Source organism: Pelmatolapia mariae, linkage group LG7 (assembly GCF_036321145.2).
Source record: "Pelmatolapia mariae isolate MD_Pm_ZW linkage group LG7, Pm_UMD_F_2, whole genome shotgun sequence".
Classification (NCBI taxonomy): domain Eukaryota; kingdom Metazoa; phylum Chordata; class Actinopteri; order Cichliformes; family Cichlidae; genus Pelmatolapia; species Pelmatolapia mariae.
The window spans coordinates 31846498-31873351 of record NC_086233.1 but is presented as its reverse complement, the minus strand read 5'-3'; positions in this window follow the sequence as shown (position 1 = coordinate 31873351).

Here is a 26854-nt window from a genome sequence, read left to right as displayed (position 1 = left end):
TTTGTCACAGTTAGGCTGAGCAAGTGGACACCAGAGCTTTGATAAATTGATTTAATTTATACCACTTTAGTCATGATCTGTTTTTGTCCCCTCAGGACCTACCTGTTACTTGCAGAGATTATGCCACAGGGTATAATTCCACACTTGTCTCCATTCTAGAGCAGCTGAAAGACAATTCACTAGATGAAACTGACTAATTAGCTCTTGGAAAAGCTGAATGGTTAAAAAAAAGAGAAAAAAACAAAAAAGTTCTGACAGAAAAAAAAACAGGCTCTCTCACAGCTAGTCAAAGAGCAAATCCATACAAGGATGCTTTTCTGCAGATCTGACTCGGTGCAAGTAATTTCAACCCAGTGATCTAAGCAGCAGGCAAGGCATTTCTATGAGTGTCTGTGCTGAATGATTTCTGAATGATTTATCAAGTAGCGTGTGGCAGTTCAGCAGGGGGTTCGTTCCTGAGTGGAATATATAAAGGGGATCATCCAGGTTTCTAAAACACTGCGGATGCAGCTCTCTCTTGAATGTCTGGAGTGTCACCTGACTGTTTGACAGGAAACAATGTGGCACTGCTGGTGAAGGTTGCTTACAACATGAAAGAACAGGGTTACAGGGTTGTGAGCTACAAGGATATACATCTCATAGATTTGTTATTTTTGCCTCTGTCGATTTAACCTCTCCTACAGTTTGGGTAAACAAAATTTCCTGAATCACAGAGTCAGACCTGGAGGCTATACTTTTGAAGAAATTTCATAAGAAGCTGCACTTTAGGCAAATGTTTGTCTATAAGATTTTATATATTCAAACAACTAAGCCTTTTATACAAAACACCCAACCAATAATCCCACATATCTTGCCTTTGGCATATAAATCAGAGCATGTTAAATGTCAGACACCAGTTTAATATCAAGGATATCAGGAATAGATGTTAATTAAAAGTTACTTGTCACAGTACTTATAAAACTATTCGACAAATGCCATCAAACACAAATTCAAACATTGTTAATGTTGATACTTTATTCACAATGAGGTAAGACATCTGCCATTATGAACTCCATCATTTCTTTTGCTAATGTTTTAACTCCCCATGTTGATACGTTATATGTTCAAAGTGTGTTAATATCAAGTGTGGGTGTTCACAGAGAAGAAAAAACCCAGAGGGCTTATCATGTGGCTCTCCTCATTAAAAAATACACTTCATCTTGCTTATGCAATAGCTGTTAACTTGGCAAGGCAACATGAAGCAACTCAAACAACTCCCAGTCATCAGACAATTATGCACATTTTCATTCAGTTAAAATGTGTCGGTGAGCACATTAAAAATAAGAAGGAGGTTTCAAAGAATTCAAAAACCTTTCATCTTGAAACACAGGACCAATTTAATTATTCCTCTCAAATGCAGTGTGGCCTGTGAATGTATTCAAAAGTGTTTAAAAGGGTGGTCTTACTAGATCATTTAAATTTTGCTTCCACTGGGTTCAGCTAATAAAACATCAGGGAGAAAAAAGCAGGAAACAAGACAAAAAAAGACAGAACAGTAAGTCCAGGTGAACTCTGCTGGGATGTTTTGCACAAAAGAACCAAACTAAATTTCACAAAGAAGAAAACATTATGGTTATCCTTTTTGTCTAACAGGGTAATTATCTTTTTTTTTAGCAGCTAAAAGAAAAATACAGTATTTCCATCCGGTCACAGAGGTAGTACTAATACATTGTATATTGTGCACACATTGTATCCTCAGTTGGAGTGAGAGTTTTAATTTTATTTTTAATTATTTTTTTTAGCTACACTGAAAATAATAACATATATTAAAATGTATATAGATCTTACTGAATAGATTGTTTTAATGGAATTGGGGTACACTGACTGTTTTAGCACCATGGGGAGAGAAATACAGACAGATAATTTTAATGTTTCAGTACCACAGAACGGCATTGGGACGCAGGTCAGTATCTGGATTCTGCAATCCACATTACTTTAGCTTCTGTGCAGCTTAATGCTCAGGACAGCATTCATTACAGGATCAAGCCCTTGAAATGGAACGCTTTTTAACAATAACATGGCTTTTCCCAATACATAGCATCCATATTCTACTTTTTCCATAGGTTCAGAAGTCAGATTTTATGCCATCTTCCTGTCATACCTATTCATGAACATCAAAACTGGAACAAGTGACAAGATACTTGCCACTTTAAAGTAACCACTTGAGTGCTCTGAGCTTATAACTCCTGGGTGCCATAACTCTGCAAGCTCCAGAGTTAATAAGAACTGCAACGTAAAACAGAAGTTGAACCCTCCAGAAATTCAAGACTCTAGGGAAAGCACTCCAGGGCAGCCTGCTTCCCTCTGCAGTACCAGCTCTAGGGAGTTTCAAGTTCAGACTGTTCTGAACATACACAGATGACCTGCTGTGAATGAAAAAGCTGTAGCCACCTCAAAAACTCAAAAGAAGTAGTTCGGTGTGCAGAAACAGAACATTTCACACCAAAATTATTCTCCAAATGTTCCATAAAAAATGGGGAGTCAAAGTCATGGTGCAAATAATGCCAAAGAGGAGACATTTATAAATTAATAAGTAAAGGTATCCATGTTGTGTATATATAAACAACATGGATGTCACAGTATTACATCTAATGAAATCTTTTAAACTGTGAGGACCACCTAACTATATGAAATACTGGAAAAATTGTGAGCAATGTCAAGTAATACACATGTTCAACTTGTGTGGCTTAATAAATTGTATTCCATTAAAATTACAAATCAGTACAATAAATCGTGACAGTTCAACCATATGTTATTGTCTGAATTGCAATAGGTTATACTAGATCACTGAACAAGGTAATTTATCTGAGTTAGAATAATTTACAAAGCAGCTGCAATATAAATCAGGTATTGTTAGCTCATTCCTAAAAAGTTAGCTCAGGCAAACAGATTAATTTGAATGCTATAACACAAAATATTTGATTTCCAAAATAAATTTGGTTATGTTTTTATGCTTGTTATGTTTGTTTTGTTACTACTTTTATGTGTTAGGATATAAATGTTTATTTCATTTCTAGCATGCTGCCATGTTGGAAGTCTGCTATGGTTGAGTAGCTATAACATGCACGTAACAATTACTCAATTCTTATTATGTTTGCTACTTGCTTTTGCCATAGATGCTTGATTTCACGAGTCACTTGTGTGCACATGCTCTCTGCCATTTCATGCTGGGCAGGTAATGTGTGACACTGTCAGTTTGTCTGAGTTTATTTGTATCTTGGAAACAGCTGTCTACAGTTTTATGTGAGGGGGCTGGTGTGATCCTTTGGGAAGCAGCCATGTATTGAATACAAACCCGTGATGAAAAAGAATGAGCTAAAAGCAGCTTAAACTCTTAAAAGAGCTGCATAGTTGAGTGCTAACTCTAAGTGGGTTTAGCATGATGAGTTAGGGTTAACACATACACATTCATGAATTAAAGTTATAGCCGAATTATGCAAAATAAACCTCATGTACGCGTAACTAGACTGTAACTGATATTATCCTAGAAAAATTGAAAATAATCTTGAGTAACATTATTCCTCTCACCATTCTGACCCATATTTTCATGTTACTTACCTTGCTATTAGTCCCGTTAGAATCACACAGTAGAGCTGCCAAAAGCGATATAATATACAGCCACCCCTGGGATTTACAAAGAAATTTTCACAGTAATAATAAACATTGCCCTAATTCCAGTCTTCATCATTTTACTTTGGAAGAGAAACGATGAAGACATTAGTGACTACACAAATCTTGTTCATGCAATATTTCAGCAAAGCTGACCCTTATCTGCACACCCCACACCACCCAAGTATGGAGGAGAGCCACGCACAGGCAGAGCATAAGTGCTACCACTGCACCACTAAGAAAGTGAGAAATGAAAAATAGAAGGAAAAGTCAAATCATAACAGTCATTAGTTCTAAAAAAATCTATGAACTATTTTTCCAAGGATGAGAAGGTGTAGCTTCCGTGCGGTCCCCAGAGGATCTCTAAGCACACACAAGCGCTGCAAACAAACATCAATAAACCTGATCATGAAAAATAATATTGCTACCATGTAGCATTTATAGACTAGGAAAAACAAGAATAATTTAAAGCAGCCAGTAAAACAAGGTCAGCAATAACAAATGCACCTGAGACAAGTAAACCTGGCACACTTGGAAACGTACAATGTTGTTTCGAGCGCTCATATTCAAGGTGTCTCTAACATATAAACCATATTATGTGCACTAGTTGTATTGCAAGCTCTTTTGATTAATGTCCCAATCAATATTTATCTCTGTTTAAATTAACCATATTTTCATTCTTTGTAGATATTCCACATACAAATCCTGACTGGTTATTCATAAGATGTACCACAGTAACCTACCAGTGTGTGTCCTTTGTTCTGAGAGAGCAATGTCTAACCTGAATTGGACCTGACAGGGTTATTTCATTTGGGTTCTGTGGGTGGACCAATAAAGAGGGAGCAGGATGAAATTAATAGAGGAGCTTCTTTCCCCTAGATATGTCCAGCTGAATTTTCATTAGCAAAAGAGGAGATGAGAAAAACTCAGAAGGTGTTTTACAATAACGGCACTGCCTTTTTTTCTACGTCACAATTTATTCTTTTTCACAAAGTTCTTTTAAATTTAAACTATTTCTAAGTGATTCATTATACATGCATGACTCTAGCGAAAGTGAACCAAATGTTCCATTTGGTGTTGTGAAAAACTCAAAAATGTCCAAAATATGACAACTATAACCATAATTCCAACCTTCATTTGGTGTTTTTATTTAACTAACTGAAACAACATTTTCACTGAAACATTTTTTTCAACTGTGATATTTTAAAAAGCTTTTGCAAATAACCTTTTTGATTCTTACAACACTGTGAAAAAGTCTCAAGCCAACCCTTCTTTCTGTATGTGAGGAAAATGGAAAATAGGTGTGGCAATTTACAATTTACAGCAAAATGAAACTACTCCTAATGAGATTTTTCTCAGATGGTGCTGTTAGATCCTGTGATCTTTAGGCCAGTTTCTTTTAATTTTTTTTTAGGACACTGGATGCTGCGGTATGCCTGAGATATCATTTTTGGCTAATAGTTCTTTGGGAATTACCTTGTTGGTAGCAAAATTACTATGTTTTGTCAAACTGTGTTATCTTAAAATTTTTTCATAGATTCGACAAAAAAATGAGAACTGATGACGTGTTTTTGTGACAGCGTGCTAGTAACAAAGTGCATAAAGATACATTTCAAAGGTTGGTTATTTGCTGAGTTATCTATTGACAGAACACTGGTTCATCCCTTGAGTTAGGTGCCTTTTTATGTGACTCTAATGACTCTTAGGTCAGTGTTAAATGGTTTAACAAATTAACAAACAATTAACCAAAATATTCCCCTTAAAATAGTCAGGTTGAAGGACTCAACTGACAATGAACCAATGCCCAAACAAAATTTTGATATAGCTTCAGAAATCCTGGAGGACTACTCAGATTACTCAGGACTGCTCAGATCATTAAAAAAAACAAATAAAAAAACAAATTACAAGAACTCTGGCTGCTTGGAAGTAAAATATATAAGAAATGAGGGTGTCTCAAGACTTTCAAGCACAGCACTGACGGGTTTCAAAAAGCATGGATAAATATTATAGCAAACAACTCAATTTTTTGTGGAACTAGCATGGAATAGAATCTGACGAATGTGTTTTACAACCCATCTTAAAAAGTTATAAATTAGTTAGTTTTTCAGTTGTGAGTTAATAATTGCAATCAGATTCAGATTAAATGTGTTTTAAATTACTTTCTGAGCAGGGGTAAAGTGTAGTACGCAAGAGCAACAAAAGCATTCCTTTGTAAAAGGTTATTTAATCACTGTTCCTATGATGGGAAGTTTACAAACATTATTCAGTTATAACTTACAAATGCATGAATTAGTAACAATTTGCTGAAGGGTAAATGTTAAAGCTGTTGATAATGTTATATGTGTTGCATTTCCACAAACAAAAATGTTGTTTGGTAAAACCTGGATCATGATGTTGCCCTGGGGCAGCGGTGTCTGTCAGATTATGCCCAGGGCAAAAAACACATGTAAAATAAGTCCTGTTGCATATTATATTATGTGCATACCTTTTAACAAAAATCTATTGCACTGTCATTTTAACAAATCCAACACATTCATAAAAATTACTTAACTAAAATTTTTAGTAAAAGTGCCAAAAACCACACATCCTAGAGTCATCGATTGATGCTTTCACCAAAAATAAGTCCTCATAGCCTCCCATGTTAAAATACTTATCTTGTTTACACCCTGGTAGAACAATGACTTTGGTCTCTACAGCTAAATCATCCCTTTATAAGAGCTGTTTAAAATTTATTGAGGCTTTAAGTTAAAAGCATGACTACTTTAACTGGCAGGCAGGAGCTGTGGCAGGCTTAACAACCTGTGCAAGGAATCTCCACTCTTTATAACTTATTCAGTAATTAGCATTTGAATAACATGCCAACAATGTGGCCGTGCTGTGGAAGCATTATAAAGTGCAGTTTGAAAATTTAAAGTCAATTAATTTCCCCAATACATGTGTATATGTTTTTTTTTTTTAAAAAACTTGTAAAGACAATCTGTACTTCTAAAACAAAGGATTCATTGAACAAATCTAGAATTTAGAGATGCAATACACTCTAAATCATAGCATAGATTGCCTTTAAAGCTAAGTAACAATTAGCAATGGGAAAACAATGGATTACCTCCCGACCCAGTATGAACCTTCCAGATCCCTCAGGTCATCTGGATCCGGGTTTTTATCAGTTCCCAGAGTCAGAACCAGACACGGAGAAGCTGCATTCAGCTTTTATGCTCCATATATCTGGAACAAACTCCCAGAAAGCCTCAGATCAGCTGAAACACTCAGTTTATTTAAATCCAGGTTGAAGACTCACCTATTCTCAGCTGCATTTGAATAAAGCACCAAATCCACACTTTTAAGCTTAAATTTCAAAACTTACATTTTAACTACTGACTTTATCTACTGTTCTGATTTTATCTACTGTTCTGATTTTATCTACTGTTTTGATTTTTGATTTTAAATACTGTTTTGTTTGTTTGTTTGTTTGTTTGTTTGTTTGTTTGTTTGTTTGTTTGTTTGTTTGTTTGTTTGCTTGTCTTAATCAATTTTAAATCATGCTTTTTATTTGTTTTTGCTTTTAATGTCTCTGTAAAGCACTTTGAATCACCTTGTTGTTGAATTGTGCTATATAAATAAACTTGCCTTGCTTTGCCTTGCCTTACAGCAATAAAAGAAAAAAAACAGTCAAACATGTCATGACTGATGAAAAAGCCTCCCATCATGGCAAGTCAAGGTCTGACACTGGTCTGATGGGATGTAGATGGGACATCTGGAGAACAGTAACTTGTTGATCTGGGTGCCTTCCACTTGCATGTGCGTAAAAATTCTTCAGTCATGTTGAGGAAAGGAGATTATTGGGGCAAATACCCTGTGATGAACTTTGTATGTGCCTGAACGTATGCCTGCACCAGCTGAGCATAGAGGAACCTAACATTGTTCCACTAAACAACATAACAGCTGTGCTGACCAGAGTTAGCTCATCAAGGAATGCTACAAGCAGTGTATTGTATGCGCCTATACAAGGTCTGGGTCCTGCTTGACCACCTGCCTGCAACATGTCACACTCTATTATCAGAAGTTGATTCAATCGTCAAAAAATAATTGGTGTTAGAATATTGTGTTATCCTGACATGTTCACGATATGACCATGGACTATTGCCTGAGCCTCCAAAAAAGTATGCTATAAAGGAAATCAAGTTTATGCATTTGGCACATTTGTGATACTTGAGTATGTGAGTTTGAGGTCTAGAGTTTTGAACATCCGTCCAGCTTCTAAAACTAGTGCCAACAGGAATGTGAAAAAATATGTTATTTTATTTTTATGATTTACCCTAGCTACTTTAAATGAGCATTAATGTGGCTTCCAACATTATGATGTGACTGCTTTGCTTCACTACATGGTCATATTTTTACCTTTGAACCTTTCAACTGTTAACTTTCCAGCGTTGCTCAAAAGCAGAAGGTTTTGTGTGCATGTTACTCAAAGCATCAATGCAACTCAATACAGTTCATCACTTGATCACCACTCTTGAAAGATCAATATGACAGATCAATACGATAATGTTTGTTGGCTCTCTTAGATTTATGCTTATGCTTTTGTGATGATTGGATCTTCTTGAGAGTAAATACTGTACATGAATTATAACATGGTTAAGTGAACCTGAAAAAAATCACTTGAGTGACATTCTGATTCACTCCAGAGGGATTACTGGTATGTTTGATGAGGAAGTAGGTGTAGGTTATTGGCTTCACTACTGAAAAAAGGTAAAAGTGCTCAATAAAATTTAACCCTTACCATAATCTAACTTTGTCAGGGTCCTGGGTCTGAGCAACCCAGGGTCCCTGAGCAGTTATGGACTTGTATCATATTATATGTATTTTTGGTATTGCTGTCCCTCTTCTCCCTGCTTGCAGATATGTGTGTGTGTGTGTGTGTGTGTGTGTGTGTGTGTGTGTGTGTGTGTGTGTGTGTGTGTGTGTGTGGATGCAGGTGTTTCTGAGAACACCTGTTTACAGGCACCTTCAGGCCTCGTCGGTGTGGCCCTGGCAGGTGATTGGCCACACCTAAAGGCCTCATCGGAGGAGCTACTTGAGAGTGTGGTGGACCTCTCTCCGACGCTGGATCATTGCGTGGCTTCACGTTAGTCTCTTGACCAGTTACTAAGTTTAGTCTGCTGCATTGTGGTGTGTCTGACACTCTGTTATTTTCCCAGGAGAAGCGTGGAGACAAGAGGGCAGCGAGCACGGGGTGCTCAGACACTGAGGAGCGGAGACAGAAACACTAGCACTGGGAAGAGGACACGTTACGGGAGTCGGGAGTGCACTGAGGATTTATTGTTATGTTTTTCCATTTCACTGTAAATAAACGCACTGCTTATACACAATCTTCACAGAGGTTTACCCTGTTTACTAATGTTTACATACAGAAGACTGAATTAGCTGTCACTGACATTTGGTTTCAGACGAAAAGGGACAGTATTGACCAGGACATTCTTTTTGCACAAAGCGTGCAGTCTGGATTCTGCTGCTGTACACATTTTCCATTTCATCTCCTCTCTGAGAGCAGACCATGTCATCACTTATTTAGCTTGTTTCTGGTTCAGCATCTGTCCATCTCCCCCTGCCTCTTTATTTCTCTCCCCGGGTGTGCTTGCAAGTTTGAGTGTGTGCGTTGGAGTGGCTGTTATTCACTAAAAGTTGTCTTTCATTTAGTGTTCTTTTTATTTATTTTATGGCTTTCTTTGTTGTTCAGATACTTGTCTCTCCCTGGTGAGACATCTCCTTTTTGACTGCAAACTTAAAATGAAATTTTACATCCTAACTTGGAAATCGGATTGAACTTCTGTCACAAGAAATACATTTTTGAGCTTTCACCTAGACCATGATCAAGTCCCATTATTATGCTTTGGTAGCTTTTAAACTAGGAACAGAGACAACTTGCAGAAAACAAAGTGGGACATTTATTACAGACATTTTTTTTTCATATAATACCTCTAATTAACACAAGCAAAGCTATAATTTCATTGAATCCTTAACTTGTCACAGTCAAATGTTTAGAGCCTACAACAACGAGAAAAAAAAAGTGAATCTAGGTCAGTGACATGGACTCATGAACTATGTAAGAAGGAGAGTTGTTGCTAGTTTTGGAAGCTTTATAACGTTAGTCTACTTAGTGTGAATTGAAAGGAATCAAGACATGTTATCCTAGTACCTCACTGATAGTACTCTAATAGATAAGTATTACAGTATACATAATTAAAATAAATATTTTAGCACTAGTGGGATGTTGAATGTTTTCCACCTATAAAGTCTATACAAACCTATAACCCTATAAAAACTACTGATAAGTTTTCACCTTTGGCATAAAAATATGTATTAACTGAATGTGTTTAATTGTATGCTAAAAAGCAAGCTAACTAGTTTCAATTATTATCATTCTTTCTAAAAAACAAAAACAGCTACTCTGACAAATACAGGCTTTTTATACAGTGTACCCTGAACTTTTCTAAATATCAGAGGCTTAATGGAAAATGAGAATGCGAATTACCCTGTCTTGAATCTGCAATAGAAAGGAGTACGACGTCTGTTACATCAGATATGCTGATCTGCAAAGAGCATAGGTAATAGTCTGTTGAATTCACTGCTAGCGAATGAGCTTAATGTGTGCTGCCTCCTGCATTTTATGTCTGCAGCTATCGTGCCTAAACCCCAAGGACTCCCCCCTGTAGTGCAAACATGTCAGAAATGGACTATTTTCCTGCTGTATGACACACACGAGAACAGACAACCATGTAAAATGTTCATGTGTTAAAATGCTACAGATTTGTTTCCATAGCCTTTCATCTACATTTTATTAATCTAAATAGTCAATTATTTATTTGAAATTAGTTTAAAAAATTAAATAAACATAATTCAAGATGAGAAATGAAACATACAGGTCAGAGGGTGCCTTAACACAAACATGAAACTTGCACCAGTAAGCAAAGGAACCTGAAATTAACTAACTGAGACCTAAATAATATTACTGGTTTGGGGGCCATCATAAGATTAAATTTACCTGAGCTACCATTGTAGTGAGTGTTAGAAACACATGTAAGTCCCACATGCATAAGGTTTCCTGCTACTGTTTTAAATATAAAGACTAGATCGTACTTACTATTGTTTGAGTACTTACGATTGTTTTATTGTACTTTTTATATTTTATATTTATATTTATTATTGTATTTTGCACCATGGGAGTGGCACTCGAATTTCGTTGTACCCTGTACAATGACAATAAAGGCTATTCTATTCTATTCTATTATTCTATTCTAGATTATAATAAGCAAGTTTTGTGTTCTTAGTGTTAATTACTGTTTAATATTGACAATTATAGATGATTAGGTGATTTTTTTCATGATATAGCAGTGAGACGTGTTTCAACTCTGAGGTGATGGTTCTCATCTGGAAAAGGGTGGAGTTGCCACTGCTGGAGCGACGTAAGTATGTCAGGCTCCTGTTCACAAGTGAGGGGAGAGTGGAGGGGGAAACTGACACACAGACTAGCGCAGTTTCTGTAGTGATATGGATGCTGTAATGCTTTGGTGTTCTATAGTGAGAGGTGAGCATGAAGATTAAAGCCGAATGTACTGTAAAGCAAAGCTTAAGGAATCATCTACAGTCCTAGCCTCACTTATGGCCTCAAACTTTGGGTTGCATAAGATTGTGGAAACGTGGCATAATGAGCTTTATCCTAAGGGTGTCATTAGAAATAGGGTGAGAAGCTCAGTCATGCAGGAGCGAGTTGCCAGTTGAGGTTCAGATGGACCATCTGGATGCCTCCTAGGTGAGGTATTTTGGGCATGTCCTAATGGGAAGAGACCCTGGGTCAGAACGAGGATATGCTGGAGAGATGGTATCTCTCCATTAGCTTGGGAGAACATTTGCATCTACGGTAGAAGAGATGAGGGGATGGCCAAGGAGATTTTGGCATCTCTAATTAGACTGGTGGCTTTATGACCCTGGCATAAACAGAAAATATGGTGGGGAATTATTAATTAATATTAATTAATTTAAACTGTAGGCTTCTATATCTCTCTCTATAGCTGCATAAATAGTTATTTAATAATCTATCTAGATAAATAGATTAAACACTATGTATTTCTTAAAAAGGTCAAGACAATTAATATTTTCACATTTTAATTTGCAATAACTACATATTATCCATGTATTAAGTACATTGTTAGAATTGTTAGAATTGCTAGAATGTCAAGAGTATCAGCAGAACCTAATACATTAATCATGAGTGTACCCGGTGCTATATAGACTAGGGTATTCTTACATTAAGCACCAGTTAGCATATTTAGGCTCTTCAATCACTGAAATTAATTATCAAAGCAATTCACTTGATGTTGCTGATGTTTAAGGTGAAGGTAGCCCCATCCTTGAAGATAGTCCCATTCTACTTCTTTCTGGTTGAATGCTAAGTATGTGATGCCATTAAAGTTTCAGCATCCAACCATAGAAGTGTGATGAGAATCCTTAATTGCGGGTAATTTTACCGGAGAAACAGAAAGCAATGGTTTACACCTGTTAATGGCAAATATGAATTTAAGATTTGAACATCCTATATTTCTGTGTTTGACAAAAATGTGATATAAGTAATAATAAACTTTGACTCAGGTGAGGAGCTTTTTGGTTTGTTTATTCTGTTTTGTTAATATGTTGCAGAACACCTTAATGATGCAGTGCATAGATTTACTTATATTTTCACTGTTTCACGGGGTGTAAAATTTTCATCTGACCTGTGTTCTCTGTTTGCACTGTCTTATAATGTCAGAGTCATAGAAGCAATTTGTCAGATAGAAACATTTACTCATTCTTAAGTGATTATTACAATAAAATGAATTTCCTGAGTTCCACTATCTGTAATGTTGCACAGCCAGTAAGGCATACACACAAAGTATGCACACAAAAAGGCAGTCACACAGAAAATAAGCCTTGGGACATGGCTCCAGGAGGAAGGGGCTTCTCTCCTCTCATCGGGTTCAAGCTTTTCTTCAACCTGTCTCCTGTCACAACACTTATTTACCAGGGGAGAAATTGCACCTGAAAGATCTTCCAAACCGAAACCATAGAACAGCTTGCGGGTGGCCAGGGATAATAAAAAAGGAAGAAAAAATGAAACAGATACAGACAGAGAGGCAGTGGGTAGGAGAAAGCGAGTTGAAATGGCACAGTGAGACAAAAAACAGCTTGGAAGGCATTGCACCAGAGATGCTTTAGGACCCCTGGGGATGGGCAAATTCAGCACAATCCTAATTTTCATTTCTCGGTGTGCAACCCCAAATGATTGGGGGTCTAATGATGGTTATTTTAATTGGCCTTTCATTTCTCCACTTTCACACGATCACATAAAATGCAGCTGTGCATACATAATTGTCATGCAAACATTACTCTGGCTCTAACACCCTTGAGGTCAAAATGTCACGCATAGTCAGTAGCGGTTTTAGATACGGGCGACACGGGCGGTTGCCCAGGGCGGCATCGTGGTGGGGGGCGGCATCACGGGCATCGGCAAAAAAAAAATGCTCGTACTCATGCTGCCCCGACATCATGCCAGCGCATATTGGGAATGGCCAATATCGGTTTTCTATCGCCCATTTGCTGGGAGTAAGGGCGCCCTCCGTTTGCGAGGTGCGCCTGCTGCTTGCGGCACAGGGAGGAGAGAGCGGGGCGGCGGGGGATTCTCTGGGTGGCTGGAGCAGCATCTAATAACCAACTTGCAAAATAAAACAAAATAAAAACAAACCAACAACACGAAAACAGCAGACATTATGATACAGACTTATAATTTGCACCGATGTTTTTTCGAAATTCTATAAGCGAAAAGTGAGCGCGAGAGCCCTCAGTGCGCCTGCTCGCTGCTGAAGTCAAAGTAAACTTTATTGTCATCTCCGCTACATACAGTCCAGTATATAGAGAGACGAGACGACGAGGCTTCAGTTACAGCAGTGCAAGTAAACAAACAATAAATATAAGAAGAGTAAGAAAATAAATATACACTTTAGGACCAGGGGTAAAGGAATCAATAACAATTTAAAATGTATATTTTATATTTTGTTGATTTAAAGTCTCACATACAACCCCTTTTTTAAAGTTTAAAAAAAAGAGAAAAGAAGAGGAGGAGTGTAGCGACTTCCACAGTCGCTAGAGGCCGGGGATGGAGCCTGCCTATTTGCCTGACGCGCTGTCAACTGTACGCAATAATGCGAGAGGTGGAATTGCTTGCTTGTTTATTAAAGTGCTTGAAAAGTTTACAGAGCAATGTGATCGGCTCGCGATTCAAACTCTTAAAACATCACAGCTCTAATGCAACAAGGAGAAACTCGTTGTGCTGCGGTCAACAAAAACTATGGCTACCCAGCCCTCCTCTCTGTCAAAATCAAACCAGTGAAAGACAGACTGACAATGTCCTCTTAATGTCACCGCTAGCACCCACGTGACTCCCGTTACACATCACCATAGCAACCAAACAAATGAAAACCCAGTGATCATTAAAATTCAATACATTTAATTATGGCTCCTACAAGGAGAAACGAGCAAAAGATACAGGTAAGCAGATGTGTCATTGGATAATGGCAGGTCATGTATCCTAAAACATTAAGAATCAGAATACTTTCTTAATCCCTAAGGAAATTATGTGGGTTACAGTTCCTCCAAGAAGAAATGGTAAAATAGTAACAGTAAGAGACTAAACTCCAAACAATATATACAATAATATAATATTAATTAGTCAGTGTCAATTGTTGATTTGTCCTGTTCTCATTGTATGACGAATTATGATGTCTGTTTGGTAGCCGTTTGCATACTATGCATACTCTCTCTCTGTGTGTGCGTGCGTGTGTGTGTGTGTGTGGGGGGGGGGGGGGGGGGGGGCGCCAGAGGGCGTGTTCGCCCGGGGCGCCAAACAGGCTAGGACCGCCACTGCGCATAGTTTTGTGTTAAGAAACATTTATTCTTAGAGGAATTTGGTCACGCTAAAGAGCAATTTCTGATTTTTATCTTCAAGATTATTTTTATGAAATTTATAACTAGTTAAAGCTAGTGATTCACTGTGTAAGCCATTCAAATGAAGACACGGTCATGTAACCTTTTTCAGAAACTTTCTAAAAGCAAGAAATAGTTTTAGAGAAGCTCTGGCAAAGTGTTGTGTAGTTACTTTTCCCTATGAACACTTTCACGAGATCAGAGCAATCATTTTGGTGATTTTCTTTCCATTTACCTGGGTAAAAAACACTATCTACAATTGCCATCTGACTGATCTAAAGCACATGAGCCCCAAGGCATTTTTGTTGATGATTTCAGTCTTTTTCTGGTCAACACTGTGAATTTAAAATCCAGATTTTTCTTTGTGACGTAAATTGATATGCATTCAAAAGTATTACTGTTTTTTTAATCTTGTGCTGAATATATTGCTTTTGTTATCCTATCTGTTGGACTCCATTTAGCCTTCCCATCAAATATAGCATATTGATATTCTTGTGAGCCTAAAGCTACTCAATTGCCCATTGATTTTGTCTCCGGCAAAATCAACTGTCTTGCTCAAGTCACCTATTCTGAAATCTGGAAAGAGATGAACAACTATATTTGTTAAACAATGAAAATAAAAAACCCTCAAACATTGCAAGTAACGCCAAACAGATATCTATTGATCCATGGGCTTTCTGTTGGTGATGTTTTTTGAGCCCCCCTTCCTGTCTAATTAAATTGTGGTGCACTCAGGTAGGTTATGCATATTCAGAATTCTCTCAAGGACTAAGTCAGTGCAGCTGTAAGCCAGCAGGAGGACTGGTTGTTGGAAAGCTGCCGGCTAAGCAGAGTTAATCCCACACCTGCAATCATAAGGGCACAATGTCATATGAAAGTATGTACTAAACCTAATGGATACTAGAGTTACCATGTGCACTCACACACTGTCTCTTGGGAGGTTGTTATACCAAAAGCTTAAAAGAGAGTTGTGCACATATGCAGGGACTGGCTGTTTGAGATATGAGGTTGATTTTTAAGCAGGTCTCTTTTCCCTGTATTTTTTTTCCCCAGAAGAGGATCCTGCATTGTTTTCAGGAGCAGCTGTTTTTTTAGGTTCAGTGCTTTTCAATGATGTAGCCCAAAACACATCACCCATGAAACTGGGAGCTAGAGCTGGCATTGCTAAAGGGTGCTGTGTAGGCGCTGGGCTCTGGCGCCGACAGTCATCTCTGTGATGTTTTGGAGGCCTCCCAGTACTTTATAATGCACAAGGGACAAAACCCGGCAGACTGATGGGAAAGGAAGGCTATCATCAGAGGATGCATTTAATTTCCATAAAGATGACTTTGTTTCCTAATTAATCTCCTGGCTCCGTCTCCTCGCTTTGCTCCTGTCACTTCCTCAGAATGAAACATGGCCGGCAATTTGTTAAATCAATTATTCCGGGGAAGAAGCAAGGCTTTCGGCGAGCCCATCCACACAAGCATACATATCTCACACACAGACGCACACATGAGGTGGCGGAGGACACTGATTGTAGAGATTGCAGAGTGGCCTTGAAGTAAAAAGGTGGACAGTGAAGCTGGAATTTGGGATCTGGGAAGTAAGAGAGAAAAAGTGCTTGTCCTTGTTGACATGGCAGACAGCTTTGTAAACACTTGGCTGACGAGGACTCTCCTTGGCCTCATGCCCTGAACTCCTGCAGAAAAACAGGACTAGTGAACCCTGAGGGACACGCTACACATGGAGAAAGAGAGGCAGGAGAAGAGGACAAAGTGGCAGAGAGGGACACGAGCAGGCAATGGGAGGAGGCAACAGGGACAAGATAGATGCCACGAGGGAGATAAAATGGGAGACAAGAAAAACCAGAGGGAACTACTTTCTGTTTTTATATCTAAAAAAAAAAAAAGCCCACAGACTGGTATTTCATTTTGTGCTCTCAGTTCATTAAAATATTGATTTAGATTAAACCACTTTAACCCTCAAACATGCTGAAGGTGCAAAGGAGCAGAAGATGAAACTCACGCTTCAAACAAAAACAACAAAGCACAATTTTGATCAAGTTTGACTTATCAATGATCTACAGGTGCACAGAATAGAGCCATGATTCATTGCAGGGTGAGACGAGAGACAGCGGATTGGTTCCAAATGAAAAAGCTGACTTTCAAATAGGAAGACAAACAGACAGCGGGGACTGATGGTGGCGTCGGCTCTTTCTGCCTGCATTAGGGAGAAGAGGAATAGCATGGCAGGATGTGTTTAAATCAGAGCGCTCTATCTTGTAGTGAGACACATTTCATTAAGCCCAGCAGCTGGGGCCATGGCTTCATGCGTCCACACATCTATCATACAAATCCATCAGACCCATCTCTTTCCTTCACTGACAGCATGTGTGTGATAGAAGCCCATCCTCCTGATCAGGACACTCACTGACTGCCCCCACTTATTCATTTCTACTTCCATCTTCCCATTTCTATGTTAAGATTTCTTATTTGCACCCCTCCTTCCTTTCTCTGTCTTTCTGTGGCGCTCTCCATTTCCTCTCCCAATCACCTATGTCCTTCACTTCTCTCTTAGCTCAGATTTTTTAAGGAGGGCAGATGCTTCCAAGCTGTAAATAGATTCTAAGCCCCAGGATTCCTTTTTGCTTTTTTACTCTTTTCATAGGTCACCAACTATCTCTCTAGGGTGTACAGTCTTGTCCACATGTATAACAGTACGTGAAAGGATACCTTTTTCTATGCATTTTGGACTCGGTCACTGAAAATAAAGCTTTTAAAAAACTCCTTCCAGTGTGAAGATTGTCAGAAACTCAGCTTATGCATTTGCATGTGGTCAAGGAAAATGAAGATTTGCCTTCATCTCCTGTTTTTGACATCAGATGCCATGTAATTATTTCTAGGGTCCTACTTGGCCAATATTTCTATACAGTTAGGATTATACTGCCATTTGTTTCTTTGGAAACCACTTACCACAGCTTGGTTTCTTGGCAGTTTTTGAAATAGTCACAGAAAATTAATCTGTTTTTTTCATGTTCATGGACAAGTTTTTTGCATCACTGAACACAAATTTGTAAGTAATGCAGTTCAATAAAGCAATATATTTGTGTCAGGAGCAACCAAGTTCCATGGCAACCAGGAAGTCTTTAAAGATGTGACAACCATTGCAATATAACCGATGCCATGACATTTTTCTAATCCTACCAAGTAGTTTTTAATGCGTTCACCAAACCAAGCAACATATTCATAATTAGTTCTGGATTTAAAAAGCATATAAATGATGTGTGAATGTATATGTTTCAAGTTTAAACGTCTTGCACTAATGTTAAGACAATTTACTCCTTCACCACTCTTCCAACATAAAAATGTGGACTGTTTTGCATTTTAAACAGTACATATGAGAGCAGAGTGTCGGGGAAAGAAAAAATGTTGGGAAATTTGTGTCCAGCAACACGAGTCAGTAGATTAAAGGTCATGACTATAGCATAAAATTGTCATGAAGTTAGCCTTGACATCGTCTTTGCATTTCGATGTAGACTGATATAGATATGTTTGTGTGTGTAGCACATGCTGATGAAGAAGCCAAGCCATCAGCCCTACCCTTAAAACAAACTGTGTGTATCTTTACCCCGTCTCTAAAATAAAGATAGAATAACAGGTAACACATGAGGCAAGACATGCATGCCACTGCCTACTCTGCAAAAACACGGCCCTTTGCCAGCTGTGGTTCAGTTCACAGATGTTTTTGTCAAAGAGAGACAGAGAAAAAATTGCACCAGTCTAAAAGGCTTACCAAGTCTGCTTTAGAGGGCTTTAGGGGTAGGGTGGGTCATAAGACTTCCCTCATACTGTTTAACTTTTAGCAAGCTTTCAGCACCATTCTGGTGCCACACCTCTATAATACACCTTCACCTCCACCCTCCCCCACAAACAATTATACTTTGGTTTAAAAATAATATATTTGCACTGTAGACCAAAGTGATATAGCTCATAGCATATTTTGCTATGAGCCTGGTCTTAACCTTTAAGTCTGAATTTGTAAGCAGTTATGCAGAAAAAAATCAGTTTTTACCAAGACAAAACCTCAGCTAGAACTGAACTTATGTGGGCGGGTGTCTGTCTGGACCAGTTTAAGAGAGTGCAGTTGAAGAGACTGGGAAAAAAAAAAAAAAAATTATTTTTTTCTCACAACCCAGGTATAATTTGGTAATAGTGGTGTAATAAAATAGATACAAGAAGATAATAAAAGCAAGTTATTGGCTCTTAATTATCAAAGTAATGCTAAAGTAATATCCAAATTATAAATTAATATTAACAAGATAATAATTAATAGCCAATATTAGTAATATTAAAAAGTTATATCAATTAATAATATCAAGTAATCTGTTGTTACCTTCAAACAAAGAAGAATGCTGGATACATAATGTAGGATTATTCCAGCATTATATAAGGGAATAGTATCCTGATATGTTAAAGGATCAACCAATATCGCCATGAGGCTACTACCACAAGACAGTAACTAAAAATGAGGTAATCATGTTTTTACTAGTAAACAATATGATTACTAATTGGTCCTACTAACAAATAGGTCACATGGGCCCAAGGTTAGTTATTATTATGTTTTATGTTGTGAACAATAGTGAGTAATATTTTTCGTAGACTTTCCTCATTTTTTTAGACAGATTGCGTAAAATGGCAAAACTGCCTACAAAACACATCTGTCTAGCCTAACATGTGGCTAGCATTGTGTGGTTGAATAAATCTTGTGGGCTTGAAAAAAGGCAATATTGTTGAAGTGTGGAAATGAAGCATATGGAACATTAAGCATGCATAAATGGTGGCTACCCCTCCCTAAGCCTGGTTCTGTCATAAGTGTCTTCCTGTTAAAATTGAGTTCTTCTGTCTCACTGTCACCATGTTGTAGCTCAAAGGGGTTGTTTGACTGTTGAGATCTTCTCTGTATTGCAGAGTCTTTACCTTACAATATAAAGTATCTAGAGGCGACAGCTTTTGTGATTTAGTGCTATATAAATAAAACTGGAATTCAATTCAATCAATTCAAGCTCCATTTCACAGATGATTATTTCCTTATTATTTTACTCTAAAAGTCTAAGGTCTCTATATGTATCTGTGCCATCAAATTTTTGTGGTACTTTGTGATGGTTTAAGTGGAGTTCAATGAATTTTCAAATTAATTTTCAAATTAATTTTCAATGCGTTAAACTCTATATTTGCAGAGAAATTGGCTTTAACAGTAGAAGTAAGCTGAACTGTCAAATGAGCAGGATGTATATAAAATAAGTATGATATTTTTATGCTTTTGATTCCTTAACTGGTCTTATTGCGTGATCAAAGTGTAGTTACAGAGTCACAGCATCTTCTGTGACCTATGATTTAAAGTTAGACCCTCATTCAACCTATACAGTTATATATCTGTTGTTTATTTTCCAGTGGTTCAATAAAAATAATGATCATAACATTGAAATTTAGCAAATACAGGCGGACTTTTCTGGTGCTGTTTTTAGTTGTAAGAAATATTGCAATGCAACTTACTAGAAATGCGTAGTTTGCAGTTTGCAGCCCTGATGCCTCGTTACTAAATGGAAGAATACTTTACGTTGATGTTAGCGCATCAAGCAATCTTATCTAATTATTATAAGGTTACAAAAACAAGTCAATGCATAAAAATTGTAATACACTGATATTAATATTTTATTGCTAGTCGGTTAGCAGAATGTTATTAGTGCATTACTATATTATTACTAACTACATTTGTGTCAAAGGCATTTGTTTAATTCCACATTATTACACCCAGTTTTCTGACCTATTATTACCCAATTACCCACATTTCAACATGACACTATTCAGCTGTCTTGTTAATTAAATGGTAAAAACTTATCATTATCCTTGTGTTTTTTTAATCTTATTATGCCACTACCATTTTTTACCAAGTAATAATGTAATAGAACTTGCTACCAAACAAAAAAAATAAGCAATAAACAATAAATCCAAGTTGGTGAGGTCAGTAACCGCAAATCAAACATATAGAGTGGACAGTGAAGGAAATCATAAACTATGGGCAAAAGAAAATAAAAGTTAATGGGAAAATTTATGGTATTTAAAAAAACAAATGGGAACATTGCCAGTACCTTTAAATTGATACTTAAGTAGAGTACAATTTGACCTTTGTTATTCAATTATCTATTTACATTTCTTTCTGTATATTTGCCACAAAGTCTATTATCTGTCTTTCAGCCTGATCTGTCTGCAGTGTGCTCACCAGCATGCAAACAGTGGGTGTAATTGGAAAGGGTAATGCAGTCTGAGGGAGAAAAGCAGCCAATTAGGGGACTGGTCAGGAAGCTGTGGGGTCAGGGGTCAGACTGAAGCTCACCATCCTGAGCTTACTCTTCTGGCAGTGTGCCAATCCATATTAGCTGCTTTGAGCATTAAAGTCTGGGACTTTGTGCCTGTGGCTCAGTGAATCAAAGGTCCATTCTTAGATGAAGTGCATCAAACACTTGACCTATAAACTACTTATTAATGCCGCTGTTAATGAACCAGTAAGATCTTTCAAATCCATTAATGAGGGTGTTTGTCTAAGGGTTAAGATATATGGATAGGGAGCTTGGAGGTGTTTGTGGCTCTGAACTACCCATTCAGTGCCCAGGCTGACAGTTCTGCTCATTTCTTATTATTCTCATTTCTGCTACTGGTGTGATATACAGAGGTGACCTTCACTCTGCTTGCTATGTATTAGTCTTGAGGGAGAACTCCCTTGAGACCAGGATCTGTTTAGAAGCTTAATGGAGCTGAGTCTTAAAGGATACACAGTCTAGAGGGGGTTTTTTTAAGTTAGTGCATACAGAATATAAATATGAAGAACTTGTAGCTACTTTAACATTTGTCATTTTTGTTATTTGCATTTGTCTCCTATTTTACTTTAAGATGAATGTTAGAAAAAATAAATAGCAGCTGAAATATGTTTGAAATATGTTATGAATATTTGGCATAAAATCTGGGACCATGTTAGCTAACTTTTAAAATAATATAAATAATTTTTGTTAGGGAAAAATCCACATTAAAACAGACAAGAATATATTTTCCACAGGTGTTAGATAAAAATGACAAGCTAAGGCAAAGGGAAAAGACAAAAAAAGATATGTAATTAGGTCATTTTAGAACGACAGTTAAGATTCTTATGAAAAATACATGACTGAAAAACTGTATGCTGTTATCTTCAAACTAATAATAAAAATTTTAGCAGATACATTATAGTGTTTTTTATATCTAGTTATTTCATTAGATTGTTGGTATCTAAATTAACCTAACTTCTCTTTTTTATTCTTTTGTAATGTTACTGCTTTTTATTACAGGGCATAAAATACAGTACTTCTATCATATCCTGCTTGCATCACAGAAATATATATACTGTGTCCTTTGGCAGCTGTTCCTTGATGCCCTGGCCATCAAGATATTGGAAGCCATGAGATAAGGTTCTTTTTGTAAAGAGGAATAGAGGTGACATTAGGTGTTTGGAGGGTTGGTTGGTCATAAGTCTGACAATGAGGAGAGCAGTTTGTGCGCCACTTGGGATCTTTCTGTTTTTCACCTTGCTTTGCTCAATTTATGCTCAGTGATTAGCTTTGGTTACACTTGCACTTTGATTTCATTTTCATTGCTGGTTATCTCTAGGCACTAAGAGGGCTTGGTTTGGTTTTATGTACTACAAGCCACCTGGTGGTGACACAGTGATGAAGTGGTTAGCAACGTTGCCTGTTCTGAGTTTGACTTCTCTGGCTAACTCTTTTATGCAGCGTTCTCCCATTGCCTGTGTGGGTTCTCTCCAAGTACTCTGACTCCCCCTCACAGTCCAAAATTAAAATGTTAGGTTAATTGATCATTGTAATTAACCTACACCATAGGTGTGAATTAATGTCAGCATGGATAGTTGTTTGTCTAACCCTTAACCCTGTGATAGACTAGCAACCTGTCCAGGTGTGTCTCTGTGTGTGTGTGTGTGTGTGTGTGTGTGTGTGTGTGTGTGTGTGTGTGTGTGTGTGTGTGTGTGTGTGTGTGTGTGTGTGCATTTGTTCCCATTATTTTCTCCTGCAATGCAACAGTCACCATCCACAGCTAAATGACACTGTGAGCAGTTAAAATCATAAGTCTGACCATTTGTCCACCAGCTTATGAGCTTAGAGGGACATTCAGCTTTCAGGTGTCTTGGGGTGCGTCCCATGTTCCTTTGTTAATTCACCTGAGTTTTCACCTGCTCTCAGTAGTGATCGGTCAGATATGTTTAGGTGAGGAAATCTGCATGGTGGCATTTTGTTTATTCTTCAAACAAATAGTCCTGGCACAACATTGACTGCTTCCGTTGCTTACCATAAATAGCTTTGAGGAAATAGCTCTGCATGTGGGGCAATTTTAAATTCAAAGTGAAATGAGTTGTATTCTGCTGAGCACCAGGAAAGCTTTCTTTTTCACAAAGGCACAGGAAAATGATTCACTTCCATTCATTTTTGATCACAGGTGCCCCAAATATAAACTCAGACATTACATTCTTCTGTCAGATGTTGCACAATGAAATATTTTTTTCCAAAATATTTTTACCTCCTAGTTGATATGAAAAATATTAACTAGGTGTTTTATTTCAATGACATACTGCATGTAATAAATGCTAATGTTAATCAAATTTATCATTATTGTTTATATCATGCTTTCTTGATTAATTTTATGCACACTACATCGCCAAAAGTAGTTTCTTGTCTGCCGTCACATGCATATGAACTTGAGTGACATCCCATTCTTAATCCATAAGGTTTAATGTGATGTCAGCCCACCCTTTGCAGGTATAACAACTTCTGTTCTTCTGAGAAGGCTTTCCACTGAGTTTAAGAGTGTAGTTTATGGGAATTTTTGACCATTCATCCAAAAGTGCATTTGTGAGGGCACTTCTGGGCACTTCCAGGATTAGAAGGCCTGGCTCGCGGTATCCGCTTTAATATTTTTGCAAAGTTATTCTGTTCAGGTCAGGACTCTGTGCAGGCCAGTCAAGTTTTTTCCACCCCAAACTCGCTCAATCATGTCTTTAGGGACCATGCTTTGTGCACTGGTGTGCAGTCATGTTGGAACAGGAAGGGGCCATCCAAAACCTGTGCCCACAAAATTGGGAGCAAGAAATGGTCCAGTATATCTTTTTACGCTGAAGCATTAAGAATTTCTTTCACTGGAACTAAGCCCAACTCCTGAAAAACAACCCCACGCTATAGTCCTTCCACCATCAAACTTTAAACCTGGCACAATATAGTCAGGCAAGTATCGGTACCCTGACAACTGCCAAACCCAGATCCGTCCATTGGATTACCAGATGGAGAAGTGTGATTTGTCAATCCAGAGAACATGTCCCAACTGCTCTATAGTCCAGAGGTGCCGTGCTTTGCACCACTGCATTGGACTTGGTGATGTAAGGCTTGGATGCAGCTGTTCAGCCATAGAAACCCTTTCCATGAAGCTCTCTTCTTGAGCTAATCTGAAGGCCATATGAAATTAATTAATTGACTCTGCAGAAAGTTGGCAACATCTGTTACTATAGACCTCTGTATCCACTCACCTGCTTGATTTTATACACCTGTGGCCATGGAAGTGATTGGAATACCTGAATTCAATGATTTGGATGAGTGAGTGAATACTTTTGGCAATATAGTGTTTTTATAGTGTATTTTATGTCTTGCATTTTTTTTAATTTTACATAGATTGTTTGTCTTTGTGTAAAAAGCAATAAAAAAAGAGATTCCTTAAAATCTGAATGTGCTTCTGGTTTACATAAATCATTGTGCACTACATTAGACACTAAGAAGAAGCAACATTTAGAGGTGAATGTTTATCACCATATAATGATCATAGAAATATCATTTTGAGGATGTATGACTTTTTCTTCTTTTTTATGCTCTGTTAAAGACACACATTAGACCTATGCATGCACATTAAAGTATTTCTGCCTGTGAATTTACCTGTATCTTAACGTTTTGCCTGGTTAAAGTATTTCCTCCTTACTGCTGATTTCATCTCACATTGTCATTCGCCTGTGTGGGTGACATTTTCTCACTTCATTAAATTACAAGATATTAAAAAAACACACAAAAAAACCAACCTTTGCCCTCATCGCCCCTTATGAACACACACTGAGCACAATTCTATTTGCTCATCTGCTTTGCAGTACCCGACACTTCCCAATTGCTTAAGTACAGTGTGTTAATTAAATTTAGTTACAGGAGATGAGTTTGAAAAAAATGTGTCATTTACAGTGGTTTAGTGTGTGTTTTATTAATTCAATTAACTAAATACCATCTGCAACAAATGCAGCATCTATCTGCATCTAGGTCAGCCTGCACGAACATCATCTCACCTTTCTTGCATGGTTGCATTCATTTATTTCACAACCTGACTTGTCTCTCTGGCTTTTCCACCCTGCTGCTCGACTCTTTTCTGCCTCTGGGTCAGGGAGGTCAAAGTTGAACTTAGATTCTTACTGACTCCATCTTTTCCACTTTGTAATCCTGCACCGTCTGTGGCCCGATTTCTTGTGAGTGGCAGATGTGAAGCTCATCATAAACAGCCTCGACACACTCTCTGACTCCATCTGTCTCCAAGCATGGCTGCTTAGAGAGCCGGTGGATTGTTGTAGTTCTGTAAGAGGGAACTGTGGTTTTAGTGATCTTGACCCAAACAGGATATTTCACAGCATCAGCACCTCAAGGGTGAGGTGTGCCCCCTGCTGAGTAAACTAAAGTGGTCAGTCTTTGACACTGCAGTTTATTGCACTGGTAGAAGAAGCAGTGCAATAAGTTAAAAGTTAGAAGTTAGAAGTTAAAAGTAGTGTGGGAAGGCTAATGTGTGGTAGCAGTAAACCAGGGCCGTGCAGAGAAGGCCTGAGCTCTGTATTTTGTGTTTTGGTTTTTTTTGTGTTTGTTTTTTCTTGGCTGTCACTTCAAAAAATGATTATTAAATTATTATGATTATTAAAAAAAATGTTGACAAAAATTTCCTTAAGTATAACATCTCCATAGTAACGTGATGCTGTTATAATGTATCAATTATATACATTACAGAATATAAAAATAGTATATGAAGTAGATTTTGTCCAGTTATTTATATGTAAATAATATTTTGACACTAGAGGGTAATAACTGACCATGATTTTACAAACTTTAACTAATCTGAAAATTTTGAAAAATATCTGTCTCTCCTAACGCTAGTTTTCAGTTAGAATGAAAATATTAATGTACAGTTTAACTCTATCAAAGCTGAAGGTTTTTAAGGAAAAGTACTTTAGTACTGTGTTTTTCTTTCTTTTTCCTGTTCTCTGCCATTTCAGTTCATCTTTTGCTCCCAATGAATCATTATCTTTTTCCCCTCCCCTCACCCCGTTTCGTACGGGGGCAGCATCATAAGACTGCAGTGCCCTTTCAGAGAGGATAACTGAATCCCCACTGGAGATACTTGAGTAAATGACCGTGGGAAATGAGTGTACTTTAGAACACAGTGATACTTGGTCCACGTGGAGAGGGAAGCCTTTGCTAGCTAAATCCTCTAGTCCCTTGCATGGTGTTTACCCCTGGCACCATATCGCCCCAGATCTGAAATCCTGACTATCCTCAAAACCCCATTACAGACGTTAATCCCCAGCAGTGTGCGCTCTATACTCCTCACTCTGGGAGGCATTATGGTTAGACTGAGTAATTTCATTTTTGCTGAACCAATAACCAAATACTCCTTTTATCATTTTTGGGCTTTTTTTCTTATTCTCCAGATTTGATTTTGCACGTGGCCATGAATTATATGTCTCATTACAGACACTGTTAGATTGCTTGTTTGCTGGACTTGTTGGGACAGTGGGATGCTACATGTGAGAGTATGCTATTAAAAATACAAAGAGCAAGCAGAAGAAAATTATTGTCAGAATACAGAATTCCTGAGGAAGTGCAAGTATTTTTTTTAAATGACGAGAGAACTGAAAAAAAAAAAAGATAAAAATGGTTACAGCAGAGCCTTGGGGCGGTGGTCCGACTCATTCCTGCCAGATATATCTAAATGAATCTTGCCTTCATGCAAATAGGTCTGATGGAAAAAGACAAATTCAGTATGCATGACAAGAAAGTGACCATCTGGATGCATTTGTTGGGAATAAAACCGAGTCTGCAGATAAAAGA